This window comes from Rutidosis leptorrhynchoides, chromosome 8 (genome assembly GCF_046630445.1).
Source record: "Rutidosis leptorrhynchoides isolate AG116_Rl617_1_P2 chromosome 8, CSIRO_AGI_Rlap_v1, whole genome shotgun sequence".
In the NCBI taxonomy this organism is placed as follows: Eukaryota; Viridiplantae; Streptophyta; class Magnoliopsida; order Asterales; family Asteraceae; genus Rutidosis; species Rutidosis leptorrhynchoides.
In genome coordinates this window covers 362,229,343-362,247,307 of record NC_092340.1, presented here as the reverse complement: position 1 = coordinate 362,247,307, position 17,965 = coordinate 362,229,343, and positions in this window count along the sequence as shown.

Sequence of the window (17,965 nt, the reverse complement as noted above, 5' to 3'; positions counted from 1 at the left end):
ATAAACTTTATATTACTTTTAATATAATAAATACAAATAAAAAAAATGTAATAACATTTGTAAACCTAATAAAAACCATAAGTAATAATCATAATTAAATTAAAATCATAATTTTTAATTAACATATATATAATACCGAAATAAATCATAATTATGTATTAAAAATGTAAAATACTGAAATTATTTAATATTTTACAAAAATTCATATTTATTAATTAAAAAAAATTAAAAAAAAATTACTTTTTATTTTAAAATTATAATGGACTACTACTTTTATTATTTTATTTTGTAGATGACTCATGACCTAACATTTAATACTTTTAATTATTAAAATCTCATTAAGAATTAAAATATTTTTTCTTTTAATTATTTTATTCTTTTTACCTAATTTTTTTCTAGTATAAATAATCCTCATTTCTCATTCAAACTCACACCAAAATTTCTCTCATTCTCTCTTTAAAGAATTACTACTAGTAAGTATTTTTTCTTACTTTTTACTTTTTACTATTTACTTTGGTTTATTATTTTTTTTCCCAAAACATGTAAATAATGTTATAAATTATATGCAATTAAAATAAAAATAAATAACATGTTATAATTAGTAATATATGTTACTAAAAATTATAAAAGTATTTTTATGAATTAATATATAAGAATTATAATTAAAATCGAATTAATGAATATATATGTATATACGCACCTAACGTGAAGGTTATAATTAAAGATAGCGTACAAAGACTACAAACGTCACCGCTACTTGTGGCCTAGGGTGATCCTTGTTACCATTATGGGACGCTTGTGGATCTTGAATGCCAAGACTTGGATTCTGGTCAAGAGATCCTGGGTCGCTCGGTAACAATAGATCATTCAAGTGACTTGCATGTTAGCGACGAAGTTTGGGCGAGATTGTACAGCATCTTTGTTAAGAATTATAACCCGAACATTCTTAAACTAGAAGCTTACTATAAGTGGAAGTTTTCCATAAATAGTAGGTTATCAAAAATAGAAACTTTTGAGAAATATGAACTTTTCTCAAAAACCGTCACTGTCAATATAGTTTCTATATTAATAAACACACTTTATGTCAAGTTAGACATTAACTAATCAAACGTTATACCTCTAGGTTGATATCCAGATCACTTACTTGCTTTACTTTCCTTCTTGCGTGGAATACTTCAACTGCTATTTAAGGAGATTTTCATAGCCCCACTTTTACTGTTTACTTAACTGTTTATAACTTTTAGGGTGAGACACATGCTTGCTTTATAACTATTTTACGTTTAGACACAAGTACTCAAATGTTATTATGCTGTCTTGCTTTGTCATGCAAATCCTCACCGTAATATCGTTAATTGCTGCGTATAAAAGGAAAACTTAATTATTGTGAATAGGCCTATTGAGAGTAACAGATTCTCTAGCCATTTGACCTCTGGTCTTTGGTTACATAATAATGATTCAATGACACTGATTGAACAAGGTGTCATGGGGTAACTTTTGTTTAGTCGCGATATTACAAACTGCAGCAACACTTTTAGATTGATATATTTGGTATCAATCAACCTTTAACTAAATCTTGTGGTCTAATGCATATTATATAAACCTATGAACTTCACTCAACCTTTTTGGTTGACACTTTAAGCATGTTTTGTCTCAGGTGACGAATAAGGTGATTGCTATGAATGCTACATGATGAATTGAATACTGCTGCATGGAGTCTTCATTTCATTACATTTACTTTGCATGTTAAAACTAATACTATTTCGGTTTGGATTTGATGTAAAAACTTTTAATGCTTCCGCTGTTTTATTAATAAATGTTTTATTCAAAACGTCTCATATAGAGTCGTTCTCGTTTATACAACTGTGATTTGATATAATTAGTCACAAATACCCTAGGCCCTATTTGGGGGTGTGACAGAGAGGTATCAGAGCAGGGTTGTTATAGAGAACCAGGATTGCATTTTATGTGTGCCTTATGTGTTAGCTAGGGTGCCTTAGCAATCTTTAGGACTATAGCCTTTCCTGCTTTAGTTTTAATTGCCTATTCCTTATTATCTTGCTATCTGTTATCCATACCTTTACTTCTTGCCTTATGTCTTCCTTAGAACGCTAACCTTATTGTGTTTGAAAGAAACATGGTTCACGGCGAATCAAGCAACGCAATTCCAAACGTCACCTTGACATCTCCCCAATTCCAACAATTGCTGGCTGCGGCACAAATCAATGACAACAATAGTGCACCGCGAAACCTTCCGACTATATATTCATATCAAAATTTCATGAACTACCAGCTCCCTACATATAAGGGTATTGAAAGACCTGAGTTTGGGAACATGGAAATGGTGGATGCTGATCTTATAAACTACACCAACCAATTCCAAGAATTTTCTTTCATGAATCCTCACATGACTACTCCCGAGTATCTAGGGATCCAACACGACATCAATGGGTTACCTGATGGACTCCGAAGGGGCGTCACCGTATTAAACCCAAGGACCATACAAGAAGCCATTTGTATGGCAAACCAGCTAATTAACAAACCTGGGAGGAAAGGAGATGCTAAAAGAAAGTGGGAAGAGATAGAGCAAAAAGACTCTAAGGGTGAACCAGACAAACGCTATAAAGGAACCCTTCCTTGTTGCCAAAGGTGTGAGAAACATCACTTTGGGAAATGTAATGCTATGTGCTCCAAATGTAAGAAAGTGGGTCATATAGTTAAAAATTGTAGAGTTACGATTCCCTCAACTCAAACTTCTGCAACCAAAGCTAATGCAACCATTCCTACTTGCAATATATGTGGAGGAGTAGGTCACCACAAGCATTAATACCCGAATGGGAAAAAGGATCAACACAAACCCTCCATTTCAAAGAAGGACTGATAATCCTCAGGATTTTCGTTTCGTCCATTATGTCTGTGTCATTTATGTAAAGGCATTTCCTACCGTACTTCTCATTTCCTTTGTGTAATAAGGATGATTTATCCATTCGTTGTTAATAACAAGTTAAGTGGTTGTTTTTTATATATCTTGATTTATCTTGCCTTAGCCATATGTGTGTGATTATGTGATTATTATTGATGATAATTACAAATTATATTTATTGAACCATAACTCTTCAACTAATACTTTAATTATGTATTGAAGAAACAATGGCTTGAGGACAACAACCAAATGACAATACCAACTCTTCTAACATTAGTCTCACAAGTGTACAATTTCAACAACTCCTTGCTGCCGCTCAAGGCAACAACAATAATCAAAACAACAATAACGGATGCCGAAACCCTCCGAACTCATGATCACATAAAGAATTTATGAATTGTAAGGCACCAAGCTATAAAGGAACTGAAGAACCAATTGAACTAAACCACTGGTTCGAAAAGATGGAATCTGTGTTTCGTCTGTGTAACTGCGGTGAAGCTGACAAGGTCAAGTATGCTACTTGAACTCTATCAGGTGGAGCTTTAACCTGGTGGACTGCATATGCTGGTACAGTTGGATGGACTGCTGCCCTAGCTATACCATGGGAAACATTAAAAACCATGCTGGCTGGCAAAATATTGTCCTAGGAATCAAGTCCAGAAATTTGAAGTCGAATTCTGGGAGTTAAGAATGAAAAATCTTGAAGTTGAAGAATACAACAATCGATTTCTGGAGCTAGCTGCTCTATGCCCTAGTATGGTTAATCCTGAGAGCAAGAAGATTGAAGAGTATATCATTGGTCTTCCTCCTCAAATCTAGGGAAATGTTATATCTACTGGTAAAGAAACCAATGAGGCTACGATGTTGATGACCCAAAATCTGGTTATGGCTGCGAGAAGAAATGCCAAGAAAAAACAAACCGAAGTGAAGGCTACTGATAATAAAAGGAAGTTTGAACCTACTCAAGGTTCAGGTTAGAATTCAAACAAGAAGGTTGGTGATGCTACAAAAAGTGGTTATATTAGAACAAAGCCACTATGTAAGTGCTGTGATAGGCATCATCATGGGTTGTGCACTACTGAGTGCGGAAGGTGTAAGAAGATTGGTTACTCGAAGAAGAATTGTAAAGTTGCTCTGCCTGCTACAAATACAACTCCAACCGTGCATACTTGTTTCGGTTGTGGGGAAAGGGGCATTACAAAAACAACTGTCCTAAGAACAATACTGCAACAGCTAGTAATGCTAAGGGAAGAGCATTCGTCATGACTGCTGAAGAAGCTAGGGACGACGAGGACGTCATCACTGGTATGTTTCTTGTCAACAACTGCTATGCTTATGTTTTATTCGATACTGGTGCTGATAGAAGTTATGTGTCTACTGAATTCTGTGCCTTATTTGACGAGAAACCCCAAACCTTAGACACTAAGTGTCTTGTAGAAATGGCCAACGAAAAATTTGTAAAAGTTGACCGAATCTACAAGGAATGTAATCTGACTCTAGCCAATAAAACCTTCAAGGTTGACTTATTGCCTGTTGAACTAGGAAGCTTTAATGTAGTCTTAGGGATGGATTGGCTATTCCCGATGAAAGTAGGTATCCAGTGTTTTGATAAGACAATTAATATTCCTCTCGAAACTGGTGAAATTCTTGTTATCCATGGAGATAAGAGTGGTTCCAAACTTAAAATTATCTCATGCATCAAAACCCGAAAGTACCTTATGAAAGGATGTCAAGCCATTTTGGCTCACATAAAGGAAGTCAAGCCAGATGAACGGCGTATTGAAGGCATTCCTGTTGTTAAAGACTTTCCTGAAGTTTTTCCTGATGAACTCCCTGGTCTTCCACCACAAAGACAAGTTGAGTTTCAAATCGATTTGATCCCCGGTGCTGCACCTATTGCAAAGGCACCATACCGGCTAGCTCCATCAGAAATGAAAGAGCTATCTATGCAACTACAAGAGCTTCTGGAGAAAGGATTCATTCGTCCTAGCTCATCACCGTGGGGAGCACCTATATTTTTCGTCAAAAAGAAAGATGGTTCAATTAGGATGTGTATCTACTACCGCGAACTAAACAAATTGACCGTCAAGAATGGTTATCCTCTTCCTAGAATCGATGACTTGTTTGATCACTTACAAGTATCAAGCATCTATTCCAAGATCGACCTGAGATATGGATATCATCAACTTAAAGTTAAGGAGTTCGATGTTTCCAATACTGCCTTCCGGACTCGTTACGGACATTACGAATTTTTGGTAATGCCCTTTGGGTTAACTAACGCTCCTGCTGTGTTCATGGATCTCATGAACCGTGTATGCAAGCCTTATCTCGATAAGTTTGTGATTGTTTTCATCGACGATATTCTCATCTACTCTAAGAGTGAGAAAGAACACGAACAACACCTCCGACAAATTCTAGAGTTATTAAAGAAGGAACAGTTGTATGCTAAGTTCTCCAAGTGTGAGTTTTGATTGAAGACTGTTCAGTTTTTGGGGCATGTAGTTGACAGTAATGGAATACATGTCGACCCCGCGAAGAGCTCGGCTATTCAGAACTGGGAAACTCCTAAGAACGCAAAACACATTCGTTAGTTCCTAGGACTTTCCGGTTACTATCGGAGATTTATCAAAGATTTCTCCATTCTTGCCAAACCACTCACCAAGTTGACTCATAAGGATAAGAAGTTTGAGTGGTCTATTGAACAAGAATCTGCGTTTCAGACCCTGAAAGAAAAGTTGACTACCGCTCCAATCTTATCACTACCCGACGGAACTGAAGACTTCGTAGTCTATTGTGATGCTTCAAACCAAGGTTTTGGGTGTGTGTTAATGCAACGCCAGAAAGTCATTGTATATGCATCCAGACAATTAAAGAAGCATGAGAAGAACTATACTACCCACGACTTGGAACTAGGAGCTGTAGTATTCGCATTAAAGATATGGCGACACTATCTTTATGGAATCAAATTCACCATATTCACCGATCATAAGAGTCTCCAGCACATCTTTGATAAAAAGCAACTGAACATGAGACAAAGACGTTGGGTTGAGTTACTAAATGACTACATCTGTGAACTCAAGTACCATCCTGATAAGGCAAATGTTGTTGCCAATGCACTCAGTTGAAAGGATCGAGTCAAGCCTATCCGAGTGCGAGCTTTGAATATGATCATTCAAATAAATCTGACAGCTAAAATTCGGGAAGCACAACTAGAAGCTATAAAGCAAGAAAATATCGAGCATGAAGGACCTTCAGGTTTTGAAAACCAACTAAAAATCAAGGAAAACGGAACACGGTATTATAACATTGTTAAGCACATAAGACTTGGATGAAGCACATAAGACTAGATATTCTATTCACCCAGGATCCAGTAAGATGTATCACGATGTGAAAGAATTCTATTGGTGGCCTAATCTGAAATCTGATATTGCTGAATATGTGAGCAAGTGTCTTACTTGTTTAAAAGTTAAGGCCGAGCATCAAAAGCCGTCTGGTTTACTGCAACAACCGGATATTCCGCAGTGGAAGTGGGAATGTATCACTGTGGACTTTATTACTAAATTGCCCAAGACTTCTAGTGGCAATGATACTATATGGGTCATAGTAGATCGTTTTACTAAATCTGCTCATTTCTTACCGATCAAGGAAACCGACAAGATGGAGAGATTTTCATAAATGTATATCAAAGAAATTGTCTCTCGTCATGGTGTTCCTATATCAATCATATCCGATCGCGACAGTAGATTCACTTCCAGATTCTGGAAATCCTTACAAACTGCTCTTGGAACTCAACTCGACATGAGTACTGCTTATCATCCGTAAACCGATGGTCAAAGTGAACGAACCATTCAAACGTTGCAAGATATACTTCGCGCTTGTGTTATCGACTTCGGCAAACGCTGGGATAGACATTTGCCTTTGGTTGAATTCTTTTACAATAATAGTTACCACTCAAGTATTAAGGCTGCACCTTTTGAGGCATTATACGGACGAAAATGTAGATCCCCACTGTGCTGGGATGAATTAGAGGACAGACAGTTAACCGGTCCTGAAATCATACACGAGACAACTGAAAAGATAGTTCAGATTAAGAAACGAATAGAAACTGCCCGCAACCGACAGAAGAGCTATGCTAATAAACGTCAGAAAGATTTGGAATTCCAAGTTGGTGATAAAGTCATATTGAAAATATCCCCTTGAAAAGGCGTCGTTCGTTTTGGTAAACGAAGCAAACTAAGTCCACGTTTTGTTGGACACTTCAAGATTATTGAAAGGATCGGACCCGTAGCTTATCGATTAGAATTACCTGCTGAACTTAGCAGCGTACACGACGTATTTCATATCTCTAATCTTAAAAAGTGTCTCGCTGATGACACTCTCGTTATTCCTTTGGATGACATTCGCATTGATGATAAAATGCACTTCATAGAGGAACCCGTATAAGTCATGGACCGATCTGCTAAACGCTTGAAACAAAGCACCATACCTATTGTTAAGATCCGTTGAAATTCACGACGTGGCCCCGAGTATACCTGGGAACTTGAAGACCAAATGAAACAGAAATATTCCCATCTCTTCTCAACCGCTGACGCATCCGAGAAGTCTACCTAAAACTTCAGGATGAAGTTTTTATTTAACGGGGAGGTACTATAACAACCCTCACTTTTCGACTTCTAAATTTACTGAATTGACCCTAGGGTTTTCTGCCTGACTATATGTATTAATTATTTAAGGGTTGTTATATACAATTAAACATTTTAGTCAACAACGTACGCTTAAATAAATTATATAATATTAATTTATATAATTTGACATAATTTAATTTATCTAAGTATATAAACTTTATATTACTTTTAATATAATAAATACAAATAAAAAAAAATGTAATAACATTTGTAAACCTAATAAAAACCATAAGTAATAATCATAATTAAATTAAAATTATAATTTTTAATTAACATATATAATACCAAAATAAATCATAATTATGTATTAAAAATGTAAAATACTGAAATTATTTAATATTTTACAAAAATTCGTATTTATTAATTAAAAAAATATTTTTTTAAAAAAATTACTTTTTATTTTAAAATTATAATGGACTACTACTTTTATTATTTTATTTTGTAGATGACTCATGACCTAACATTTAATACTTTTAATTATTAAAATCCCATTAAGAATTAAAATATTTTTTTCTTTTAATTATTTTATTCTTTTTACCTAATTTTTTTTAGTATAAATACCCCTCATTTCTCATTCAAACTCACACTAAAATTTCTCTCATTCTCTCTTTGAAGAATTACTACTAGTAAGTATTCTTTTCTTACTTTTTACTTTTTACTATTTACTTCGGTTTATTTTTTTTACCGGAACATGTAAATAATGTTATAAATTATATGCAATTAAAATAAAAATAAATAACATGTTATAATTAGTAATATATGTTACTAAAAATTATAAAAGTATTTTTATGAATTAATATATAGGAATTATAATTAAAATCGAATTAATGAATATATATGTATATACGCACCTAACGTGAAGGTTATAATTAAAGATAGCGTACAAAGACTACAAACATCACCGCTACTTGTGGCCTAGGGTGATCCTTGTTACTATTATGGGACGCTTGTGGATCTCGAATGCCAAGACTTAGATTCTGGTCAAGAGATCCTGGGCCGCTCGATAACAATAGATCATTCGAGTGACTTGCATGTTAGCGACGAAGTTTGGGCGAGATTGTACAACATCTTTGTTAAGAATTATAACCCGAACATTCTTAAACTAGAAGCTTACTATAAGTGGAAGCTTTCCATAAATAGTAGGTTATCAAAAATAGAAACTTTTGAGAAATATGAACTTTTCTCGAAAACCGTCACTGTCAATATAGTTTCTATATTAATAAACACACTTTATGTCAAGTTAGACATTAACTAATCAAACGTTATACCTCTAGGTTGATATCCAGATCACTTACTTGCTTTACTTTCCTTCTTGCGTGGAATACTTCAACTGCTATTTAAGGTGATTTTCATAGCCCCACTTTTACTGTTTACTTAACTGTTTATAACTTTTGGGGTGAGACACGTGCTTGCTTTATAACTATTTTACATTTAGACACAAGTACTCAAATGTTATTACGCTGTCTTGCTTTGTCATGCAAATCCTCACCGTAATATCGTTAATTGCTGCGTATAAAAGGAAAACTTAATTATTGTGAATAGGCCTATTGAGAGTAACGTCTCTAACCATTTGACCTCTGGTCTTTGGTTACATAATAATGATTCAATGACACTGACTGTACAAGGTGTCATGGGGTAACTTTTGTTTAGTCGCGATATTACAAACTGCAGCAACACTTTTAGATTGATATATTTGGTATGAATCAACCTTTAACTAAATCTTGTGGTCTAATGCATATTACATAAACCTATGAACTTCACTCAACCTTTTTGGTTGACACTTTAAGCATGTTTTGTCTCAGGTGACGAATAAGGTGATTGCTATGAATGCTACATGATGAATTGAATGCTGCTGCATGGAGTCTTCATTTCTTTACATTTACTTTGCATGTTAAAACTAATACTATTTTGGTTTGGATTTGATGTAAAAACTTTTAATGCTTTTGCTGTTTTATTAATAAATGTTTTATTCAAAACGTCTCATATAGAGTCGTTCTCGTTTATATAACTGTGATTTGATATAATTAGTCACAAATACCCAGGCCCTATTTGGGGGTGTGACAGAAAAGTACCTTAATGTCTCCTCGTGGCATTCGCCGCCGCCAACTCGGGACAATCCGGTTTGCGATGTCCCTCTTTATGACAATAGTAGCACATTCAGTCATCACTTCTCGGCATTGTGCACTCCCATAACTTGTGCCCCTAACACCACAATTGAAACATCTAGGTGCACGAGAACTCTTCGTGCCTTTCCCCACATTACTCGTACTCGCACCTGCACCTTTAGTTTTCTTACTTGGAGCACCATACGAATCAACCCTTTTCTTACTTGAAGGTTCACTAACCATCGATCGCGAATGCGATTCGAAACCGCTAGCCATGGCGAATAAGTCCGTAAACGAGTTCACTTGACCAATGTTAATTTTCCCACACAAATCATCATTCAAAGTGTTAAGGAAGTCCTCCATCAACATCCTATAATTATTATTATACTCGGGGCAAAACCGAGTCTTAGACAAAAAGGCCGTCTTGAGAGTATTCAAGTCCATAGAACCTTGTCGCAAATTTCGCAACTCATCACGCAATTTCGACAAATCGGCTTGCGTCCGGAACTCCTCGAAGAATTCCTTCTTAAAATCGTCCCACGATAACCCCATAAATGACTCACCACCAACAATGTCAACTTTACCATCCAACCAATCCTTCGCCCCTACCCCGCAACAAGCTAGCAGCGAGTCTTGTCCTCTTCTCGGGAGGGTAATCAATAGTGCGAAAACACCTTTCGACATCCGAGATCCATGTCGTGCTTACCAAAGGATCCGGTTTCCCGTCATACATCAGAGGTTTAGTCCTCATGAAGCTTTTATGACAATGCTCCATTTCAACACTACTTTGAAACTTGGAATACTTCCTATCCATTTCTTCTCGAAATGCACCCAATTGCTCCGCAACGGCAGCCGCAACTCTAGCGTTAAACTCATCGTCGTCACTTCGATTCACCCTTGAAGTCCCGCTTCTCGTATTCATTCTAAAGAATGCAAACAATTAAACAACGAACGCGTAAAACCACACACACAACATCGCCCCATCTTGATCAACAATTGTTTTACATCAATTGATGCATATTTGTATGGCCGTCGTTGAGCGAATAACGTTTATTATTACATTGTACACCTAGTTTATGTACACGCGTGATAATGATAAGTTACAGGAGCATATGTAACCGTTAGGCCATAATGTCTAGTAGCCCATTCTTGTGAATGAGGCCCATTAGGGTTAATGTTTAGTTTGCCTATAAATATTAGTTTCATGCGTTCTTTAGGGTTAAGAGAGTATAGAGTAACCCTAATTGGGAGAGCCGTTTTGGCGATCCAGTGCATAGGGAAGATCATGCTCGATCTCCCTTGGCCACCTATGTTTCTCTGTTTAAATCAATATTGTAATCTCGATATTTATATATTATATTGATTTAATCTCTTCATGTACATAATGTTCATCTTTTATCTTGTTCTTAAACGTTAATCGATGCTTGTATATGATCAAAAGACCCGTATTGGTGAATCAAGGGACTGACAAATTGGTATCAGAGCTGGAGGTCATTTTAGCGTCGATTCGATTGAAGGTAAGAGATGTATTTTGCTGAAATTCGTTTTTAGATCCCGGGTTTGACTTTTGTTGACTTTTTGGGGTTTTAGAGATTTAGAACGAATTAAGGATATCTAAAAACTTGGAAAGCTTGAAAATAATTTAGTGATCTTATCTTCTAAAAATCACATCCTAATTCCATGTTTTGGTGGTGTTTCTATGAATTTTTTGATCCGAATTATTTGTGCAAAAATCGAATTTTTGTGCTAGATTCGTTATGTTTTTGAGAAATCTGAGAATGGGTTAATGTTTACCGGGTTCTAATGGTGCTTCCTGTAAATTTTCATGAATTTTGGTGAAGATTTGATGAACTTCGTACGTTTCGGTTAGGGTTTAATATGTTTTATGGGTGAGAAGAAGAAAATAGGTACAGCAAAAGTGACGATGGCATTCATGTAATTATCGTGAACTTTTTGCCCTACCATCTCATTTCTCACCATACACGTTTAAAAAAACTCACCAGGACCCCACATGTTTTGTCTTGTCCCCATTCTTTAAAGTTTGAACCTGGTCACTTTAATGAACCCCCTAACCTCTTGAACCTTTAATCCCTTAAACCAGCCACATGGACATGGTTCATGAACTTTTCTCCATTCCTGTTTGCATTTAACGGTCGTCAACTTTTACTATTAAATCCTTAACGGCCCGTTAATTCCAGGGACCACCAGTGCAAAATGTTCAACAAATTTTTTAAATTTTCAGTTTTAGTCCCTGAACTTTCTGAAATTTTATTTTTAGCCCCTCAACTTTGAAAGATTTACAATTTTGGTCCTATAGTTATAAAGTTTTACACATTTGGTCCTCAACTTTTGTAAATTTTTCACCCAAGGTCCTTAATGTTTATTATTCAATTTTTTCACACCAAACCTTTCCGAAACCTTTCTTTCATTCACTGAAGTATTGATTTATAAAGTTTAGTGGACAACCTCCTGTGTCCATTAGACTTATTTAGTAGGTGAGTATGAAAACTCTCGTGTTCTGAGATATTATTGTGGGGTAGTCGGGAGCATACGACTATTTATGGGCTAACAACGTTTGTTATTCTGCACTTCTCGATATTCCGCTTCATGAAGGGAATACGTTTGTTCCAGTTCCACTTTGTGGAAGGAACTGAGGTTGATATTTCACGATCATGAGATACCAATTTCACTTTCTTTGGTGAGTTTGATAGCAATTGAATTATTAATTGTGGATCGGACTCTTCTACATATTTTGCTTTAAAAGATGTAAGTCATGACGAAGACGTTGGTGCTACAGTGTTTAATAGGATACAGCTAACAGTGAGGGGAAAGATTCTACTGCTTATGATTCTGAGAGAGTTGGTTTGTTTGAAGACTTTATCAGAGATGTTGATAAGGATCTCAGCTCAATCTTAGGGGGAATCTGGTTACATTGGTACTATGGGTAACACATACAAGTGAAGTTTAAAGAAACTACAGGATGACCATTAATATTTCGACTTCAATGAGCGGAAACATTGATGTTCGAAGTTTGGGTTTTCATGTATTCTGGAAGACTTTTGATGGAGCTTGTGATTCATAAAGATACGGTACTACTGCAGAGATTGACTGAAGATTGCAAGAGGTGTTTACAATAATTCTCCAGCAACGTCCAAGGGGAATTTGTTGATGCATATTTTGTATGTCCGTCACTGGGCGAATAACGTTTATTATTACATTGTACACCTAGTTTATGTACACGGGTGAAACTGATCAGTTACAGGAGCATATGTAACTGTTGGGCCATAATGTCTAGTGGCCCATTCTTGTGAATGAGGCCCATTAGGGTTAATGTTTAGTTTGCCTATAAATATTAGTTTCATGCGTTCTTTAGGGTTAAGAGAGTAGAGAGTAACCCTAATTAGGAGAGCGGTTTTGGCGATCCAGTGCATAGGGGAGATCATGCTCGATCTCCCCTGGCCACCGATGTTTCTCTGTTTAAATCAATATTGTAATCTCGACATTTATATATTATATTGATTTTATCTCTTCATGTACATAATGTTCATCTTTTATCTTGTTCTTAAACGTTAATCGATGCTTGTATGTGATCAAAAGATCCGTATTGGTGAATCAAGGGACCTACACATACGGATATTACATATATGGTTTTTGCTCAAGACCACCAAGCTGCTCTTCACTTGGGTCGACAACTAAATACCGTTATGTCTGAGCAAGTTGCAACTCTGCAAAGGGAGGTGGCGAATAGAATTCCTACTACTGCCTTCCTTGCACACAACGAAGTTCTCCTCTACCTGGTTGACTGGCATAAAGCTTATCTCTGCGACATCAACCGAATGTATGACAATGAAGTCAAGAATGAGATGTGTTTGAACAAGCTATCTCTAACTTTTCTTGATGTTGATTCTATTGCCTACACTAATGAAGTAGATTAAGCATTTTTTTACGGCAATACGACATCGAATGCTCTCATTTCACCCACACACGCGTTAGAAGAAAACACTTCACACACCATCACCGCATTGAGCACTATTAGCCTGTATTTAGCCCATTAGTATTATTCATATATTATTATTATAGGGCCTAGCCCATTCATAGATGCTAGGTTTTATGCCTATATATAGCTTGTAATATTGTACTGATGAAGCAAGGAAATACAACACGTTATTATCATTAACATGGTATCGAGCCATGCCTCCAATATCCCCTAAACCCTAATCTGTCGATCAAAAAAAAAAAAACACACAAACTCATCTCATTTTTTTTCTGCCGATTGCATCATCTCCCTTTTTTCATCTTCCTGCTGCCTTCTATCTCTTCTACTCTATATCAATTAATCATCACCATGACGAACACATATGACAAGATCTACACAGTCACGTCCATATCTCATCTCATTCCGGTTAAACTTGATCTCTCGAAGCTTAACTATGCGCACTGGAAACGTCTCTTCACCACTCATTGCAAGGGTTTTGATGTCTCAAAATTTATCCTTGGCACTTCCACCTCTGAAGAACAAGCAACCGATGCGTGGATCAAGGCTGATGCAGTTGTTACCACATGGATATATAATACGATCTCCGAGTCCCTTCTTGAACGGGTACTCAATTCTGAGCCGGTCAATTCTCATGCGGCTTAGATTTTTCTAGAAATTTTTTTTCAAGACAACAAGTTGTCGAAAACCATGGAATTGAATGCCGAGTTACGTGCACTCTCCATTGGTGACCAAACGGTGGAAGAGTACTTTCGAAAACTAGATCGAATTGCAACGCACCTTCGAAATCTCGGATCAACTGTTGAAGAAAACAACATTGTCATGTTTGCCGTTAACGAATTGACCGATAAATATCCACACGCTGCACGAATCATACTTCATCGCCACCCATTCCTCGAGCTTGACACAGCTCGATCTATGTTGCTAATGGAAGAAATGACTTTGAATCGGGAACAACGAACCGTTGCCACACCCACATTGAATTCCTCCAACCCGACGGCTCTTGTTGCTCAGCCCGCTACACCGCCTCCTGCTCAACCTCAGATTTGTCGCAACTTTTCTAATGGATTTTGTCGATTTGATAACAGGTGCAGGTTTGTACACGATGTAAACTCCAGGCGTAACACTTCTGGTAGGTCTAACAATTCTAGGTCCAACGGTGTAAGTCAAGCCCAATTGCTTCAAGTGATTGCTGCCCAACAAAATCAATTGGTTTCTCAATCTATGGCAAATTTACGGGCTCCAATCCATACTCAGCAGGCTGTTCCATTTACTTATGGCCCACCAGGCCCAACTAATCGCCACAGTACACAGGCATGCCTCCTGCCAAGCCCACCAGGATTTAACAGGACATCATCTCATACTGGGCCGAATGGAGGTCAGCAGGCCTACTTTTCTGGACAGCCTGCTTCTAATTTTGGGACAGGTCAGCCCACTGGTTACGGTTCTTTTACTATTGACCCACGCACTCAGACACAGGAAACGGTTTTGCCTCATGCCTTCAGCACCATGACTCTTCAGGACTACGGGGCTACCGAATGGCACATGGATACTGGTGCGACTTCTCACCTTACCTCTTGTGTTAATAATCTTAGTACCATTTTTAATAAATGCAAATATTCATCTGTCGCCGTCGGTAACGGGAATACAATTCCCGTCACCAACACCGGCAATAGCTTGTTACCTGCAACTCATCGACCTTTACACCTAAATAACGTCCTTGTTACTCCCAATATTGTTAAAAATCTTATATCTGTACGTCAATTTACTCGTGATAATCTTGTCTCTGTTGAATTTGATCCGTTTGGTTTTTCTGTGAAGGACTATCTGACCCGCCGTCTTCTGCTCCGATGTGATAGCACCGGGGATCTCTACCCTCTCACACCCAGCTCTACTCCTCCACAAGCTTTGCTTACTAGTCCCGTTACATGGCATCAGCGTCTTGGTCACCCCGGACATGATGTTCTTAGCAGACTTATTTCAAATAAAGATATCCTATGTAATAAAATGTCGTCACCTTTATTTTGTCATGCATGTCAACTTGGCAAACACGTGCGACTTCCCTTTTCTGTTTCTAGTTCTAATGTAACTGCTACTTTTGATATTATTCATTCTGATTTGTGGACATCTCCTGTGCCTAGTCTTAGTGGTTTAAAATTCTATGTTATATTTCTTGATCATTACTCTCATTATGTTTGGGTTTTTCCGTTACGTAATAAGTCTGATGTAATTACTACTTTCATTAATTTTAGATCCTTTGTACGCACTCAATTCAAACAAGAAATAAAATCTTTTTAATGCGATAATGGCGGTGAATTTGACAACACCGCCTTTCATACCCTCTTTCAAACAAATGGCATTAAATTTCGCCTATCTTGTCCATACACTTCCCAACAAAACGGGAAATTCGAACGTATGTTACGCACGATTAATAACCTTATTCGCACTCTTCTCTTCCAGGCTCATCTCCCACCTACCTACTGGGTCGAAGCCTTACATATGGCAGCCCATCTTCTTAACATTATCCCTTCGTCCGCCATTAATCACGAGATACCACACTATCGCCTCTACCGACAAAAACCAGATTATACAACACTTCGTGTATTTGGTTGTCTTTGTTACCCCCACCTTCTTGAAAGTTACAAACTCGTGTCGCGCTCCACTCCTTGCATCTTCCTCGGGTATCCCTCCAATCATCGGGGATACCGCTGCCTTGATCTCAACTCCAATAGAATCATTTTGTCTCGTCACGTCACCTTCGATGAGACCTCGTTCCCCTTTGGCTCCATGACTCCCACCGAACCCCCATCATATGACTTCCCTGAACCTCCACCTAGTCTATTTTCCAGATCCTTTCATATTCCCGACTTACACTCTTCTACTCCCACATCTTCCTCGGAGATACAGCCTGAAATGTCCCGTTCTTATTGATTAAAAACGTTTCATATTAATTGATTTCGTTGCGAGGTTTTGACCTCTATATGAGACGTTTTTCAAAGACTGCATTCATTTTTAAAACAAACCATAACCTTTATTTCATAAATAAAGGTTTAAAAAGCTTTACGTAGATTATCAAATAATGATAATCTAAAATATCCTGTTTACACACGACCATTACATAATGGTTTACAATACAAATATGTTACATCGAAATCAGTTTCTTGAATGCAGTTTTTTACACAATATCATACAAACATGGACTCCAAATCTTGTCCTTATTTTAGTATGCAACAGCGGAAGCTCTTAATATTCACCTGAGAATAAACATCCTTTAAACGTCAACAAAAATGTTGGTGAGTTATAGGTTTAACCTATATATATCAAATCGTAACAATAGACCACAAGATTTCATATTTCAATACACATCCCATACATAGAGATAAAAATCATTCATATGGTGAACACCTGGTAATCGACATTAACAAGATGCATATATAAGAATATCCCCATCATTCCGGGACACCCTTCGGATATGATATAAATTTTGAAGTACTAAAGCATCCGGTACTTTGGATGGGGTTTGTTAGGCCCAATAGATCTATCTTTAGGATTCGCGTCAATTAGGGTGTCTGTTCCCTAATTCTTAGATTACCAGACTTAATAAAAAGGGGCATATTCGATTTCGATAATTCAACCATAGAATGTAGTTTCACGTACTTGTGTCTATTTTGTAAATCATTTATAAAACCTGCATGTATTCTCATCCCAAAAATATTAGATTTTAAAAGTGGGACTATAACTCACTTTCACAGATTTTTTTTTACTTCGTCGAGAAGTAAGACTTGGCCACTGTTGATTCACGAACCTATAACAATATATACATATATATTAAAGTATGTTCAAAATATATTTACAACACTTTTAATATATTTTGATGTTTTAAGTTTATTAAGTCAGCTGTCCTCGTTAGTAACCTACAACTAGTTGTCCACAGTTAGATGTACAGAAATAAATCGATAAATATTATCTTGAATCAATCCACGACCCAGTGTATACGTATCTCAGTATTGATCACAACTCAAACTATATATATTTTGGAATCAACCTCAACCCTGTATAGCTAACTCCAACATTCACATATAGAGTGTCTATGGTTGTTCCGAAATATATATAGATGTGTCGACATGATAGGTCGAAACATTGTATACGTGTCTATGGTATCTCAAGATTACATAATATACAATACAAGTTGATTAAGTTATGGTTGGAATAGATTTGTTACCAATTTTCACGTAGCTAAAATGAGAAAAATTATCCAATC